This window comes from Benincasa hispida, chromosome 7 (genome assembly GCF_009727055.1).
Source record: "Benincasa hispida cultivar B227 chromosome 7, ASM972705v1, whole genome shotgun sequence".
NCBI lineage: Eukaryota > Viridiplantae > Streptophyta > Magnoliopsida > Cucurbitales > Cucurbitaceae > Benincasa > Benincasa hispida.
This window is the reverse complement of record NC_052355.1, coordinates 43,610,601-43,615,071: the sequence shown is the minus strand read 5'-3', so window position 1 is coordinate 43,615,071 and position 4,471 is coordinate 43,610,601.

Here is a 4,471-nt window from a genome sequence, read left to right as displayed (position 1 = left end):
AGGCAGAAGCTCTAAATATAGTCTGTCATATACATAACAGAGTGGCCTTAAGACCAAGAACTTCAAGCACTATGTATGAAATATGGAAAGGTAGAAAACCTAATACGAAATATTTTCATGTCTTTGGAAGTGTCTATTACATTCTTGTTGATAGAGAGACTAGAAAAAAATGGAATACCAAGTCTGATGAAGGGATATTTCTTGGATATTCCTCAAACAATTGAGCATGTCATGTCTATAACAAATGAACTCATACTGTAATGGAGTTTATTAACATTGTAATTGATGATGATGTTATTTCTTCTGGTTCTTCTCTTATTGAAGGAGAAGATCTCAATATCACTCCAGTTGTTAATACTAATGTGCCTAACATCTCATTTGAGATGTCAATAGACATAAACTCAGAAAATCTTGTGGAGATTAACCAGAATAGCATTGAGCAGACCAATGCAAGCAACAAGCAACCTTCCAACAGGGTTTGTAAAAATTATCCCCCTAGTAACATTATAGGGGACCTGGAAGATGAAGTGACAACCAGAAGAAAGGATAAGGTTAATTATCTTAATATGATCAACAATATTTGCTTCACTTCTCCTATTGAACCAAAAAATGTTAAAGAAGCTTTTAAAGATGAATGTTGGGTGAATTCCATACAAGAGGAGCTCGAGCAATTCGTGAAGAATGATGTCTGGACTCTTGTTTTCAAGCCAGATTCTGTGAATGTTATTGGCACAAAGTGGATCTTAAAAAACAAGACTGATGAGAATGGAATGTGATAGAAATAAAGCAAGATTAGTGGCCCAAGGATATACTCAAGTTGAAGGTGTGGATTTTGATGAAAACTTTGCTCTTGTTGCAAGATTAGAAGCTATTAGACTCTTGCTTAGCATTGCTTGCCTTTTGAAATTTAAATTATAGCAGATTGATGTGAAAAGTGCCTTCTTGAATGGAATTCTAAATGAGGAAGTGTATGTTGCTCAACCCAAAGGACTTGTAGATCCTTCTCATCTTAAGCATGTGCATAAACTCAACAAGGCCCTCTATGGCCTCAAACAGGCTCCCAGAGCATGGTATAAGCGTAATTTCTTGTCAACAATGGATACAGGTGAGAGGGTTGATAAAACTCTCTTTGCAAGGAGATCTAACGAAAAGTTTGTGATTGTACAAACTTATGTTGATGACATTGTTTTTTAAGGAACATTTCATGAGATGGTTGAGCTCTTTGTGAAACAGATGCAGGATGAATTTGAAATGAGTATGGTAGGAGAATTATCCTACTTTCTGGGGTTTCAAATCAAGCAACTGCATGAGGGAATCTTTATCTCCCAAAGTAAATATGCCAAGAATTTAGTGAAGAAATTCGACCTTGAAGGTGCTCGTGCTAAAAGAACTCGTGCGCCAACTCATGTAAAAATGATAAAAGACTCCAATGGAACTAATGCAGATGAGAGACTCTATAGGAGCATAATTAGAAATTTGCTTTATTTGACTGCCAGCAGACCTGACATTGCCTTTGTTATTGGTGTATGTGCTAGATATCAATCCTATCCTAAAAACAATCATTTACTCAGTACAAAGAGGATCATTAAATACATAAATGGGACTAACGATTATGGCTTATTGTATACCCTGGATACCAATAGCTCTCTAGTTAATTACAGTGATGCTAATTGGGCAGGTAGATTAGAGGATAGAAAAAGTACATCCGGATGTTGTTTCTTCTTAGGGAACAACTTGATTTCATGGTTCAGCAAGAAACAAAATTGTGTTTCCTTGTCTACGGCTAAAGTAGTATATGTTGTTGCTGAGAGTAGTTGTACTTAATTACTTTAGATGAGACAGATGTTGATGGAGTATGATGTCTCACACAATGTCATGACTCTTTTCTCGAACAATATGAGTGCGATTAATATATCCAAAAATCCAGTTCAAACAATTGTACTAAACAAATAGATATCAACCAACATTTTATTCGTGACTTTGTTGAAAGCAAACAGATTGTGTTAGAGCATGTTAACACGAAAAATCAAATAGATGATATCTTCACCTAGGCCCTTAATTATTATTTTGAAAGCCTGAGAGTTACCTTGGGCCTTTGCATTTTAAAAAATTAACAATTAATGCTTTGAGTCAGTCTTTGTTCTTTATGGGGTCCAACAAGCACAGAAGGCTAAATGGTTATTTAAAAATAAAACATCATTCATTATGGTTGGTACTCAAATAAGGGGGATTGAATAGTACTTTGTTCCAAATCATCTACCAAATTCGAATTTTTCACAAGGAGAGTGTGTTTGTTGTTCTCTAAAAATCGTGGGTGGTTTCTTTTTCCAACTGTCCTGGTGTAAAGGTCTACTTGAGTTCTGGTGTCCTCTCAATCTTGTATTACATTTTCTGATGGTAAGTACAAGAATGTTGCTCATACGTCTGAAAGTAAAATGGTAAGATATAAGGAAAAAGCAAATAGAAAACGAGTAGTGAAAGAAGATGTATCTCCATTGCTACAAACAAGTATGGTATTCATGTTCGTGGAATGTCTATTGCAAAAAAAGAAGTTGGTGTTCCTTCCCCTTCGACAACCGGTGGAAACAAAAGAAAAAGAAAAAATAAGTTCTTCATCTCTTATTCTGACTGATTTAGTAGGAAAAGTAGTTGAAATATACCCTGAAAAGAGTAAGTCTTCATCTGAAGGTTTGCCGAGTAGCATGCATGACTTTGTGATTGTATCTAGAAACCCTAAGGATGTCCCTAGTATTTATGATCAGGATCATCCCGAAGCCAAGGTTTTTTATGAACAATTTGTGAAAGATACTACTGCTTTTGAATTTGTTTTGAGAACCATTTTTACTGAGCCTAGCCCTGCTGATAAAGTTGGTTCTATTTCGATGGAATCAGAAAATGTCTTATTGCCTGACTCAAATGCGCATGCATTGAATGATTTTGTTAACAAAGTTGTGTCTGAAATTTTGACCTCCATTGCATCTTTACCTGTTCATATTGATTCTAAAGTTTCTTCTGATACTATTATTCAAGAAGTTAAAAATCCTAGTAATATTGAAGAAGGGGTTAAGGTTCCTCCTATGGAAGTTGTTGCGAATGATCTAAATGTTATGGAAGCTGAAGGATATTATGAAGGTTCTCATGAGAATAAAGATGTAGAAAGTGTTGAAAGTGCAGATTCTAATGATAATTTTCCTCTGTCTAAACTTTCTATGAAAAAACTTACAGATGTCAAAAGTGTTGATAGTGTGTCATCAGAGATATTTGATTCTGAATTTGGTTAATATGAGCTCGAGGATGTATCTGATTCCTCTTAAGATAGTGGGTTGAAAACCTCTACTGACCTTAACAAGTCTTCTCCTAATTGGGTTACTAAAGCATATGTTAGAACTCGAGGGAAGAAAGCAATTGCTCCTCTGCATGTTTTTTCTGTTCCTTTAGATAGTGTATCCTTTCTTATGAACAAGGTGCCAGCATGTGGAAATACGTGGTGCAGAGGAAGAATGTTGATGAGAAGGAATTGTCTGACCGAACTCAAGAATGTTTTTATCTTGTTAACATGATTCTGCAAGCCCAACTGGACAAAACAATGTTGAATTTAGGCCTCTTTATCCTTAGTTAGTGTACGAATTTATCATCAGTCTCTCCCCTGAGTTTGATAATCCCAACAGTCTGGGTTTCCAGAAAGTTCATGTGTGTCATCATGCGTTTATCTTCAATGTTGATTTGATTAATAAGTTTCTAAATAGGACAGTGTCAGGACAGATTTATGAGAAGCGGCCATCTTGGAAAGAGTTGACATTTGAGTTAACTAGTGAGGTTTGTTGGTTCTGGCCCACGAAAAGGCAATTATCCACTACAATCTTGAGCTCAAAATATGTCGTTCTTCTCAATATTGGTATATTCAACTTGTTGAGGTTGGTGCTCTAAATCTCATAGGGTCCTGGAGTTTGTAATTGTATTATACAAACATTTTATTTATTTAATAAAATATGAGATGTTTTATTTGACATTTAGTAGCATTAAACCCACAAACCAATAAATTAACATTCAAGATTATCTTATTTAGCTTAAACATGTATGTAGAAACATAAAGGTGGATCATGTTTAAGTGATAACCTAAATGGTCTGTAGTAGATGGATAAGGTTGGATATCTTATCCTGGTGACACTACTAATACGACCTGTTTTGTAGATGTTACAATTGTTGTAAAGTACTATAAATGATCTGATCCTGATCATTCTTGTGGAGACATGTGAGCAAGGATATTCTATACAAAGGAGTTTGTATAAGATCGGACCATGAAATGACTAGTCTCATTATATAACATCATTCATAATAGAGACTTACTTTTCACCAGGATGACCATAGATTTCATGATCTAAATCCTGAGTGAGTTGTGAACTCCTGCCTATGAAGGTGGTCCTTTGATTTGTATGCGTGAGAGTGGCCAGGTCACCAATTCGACAAACTT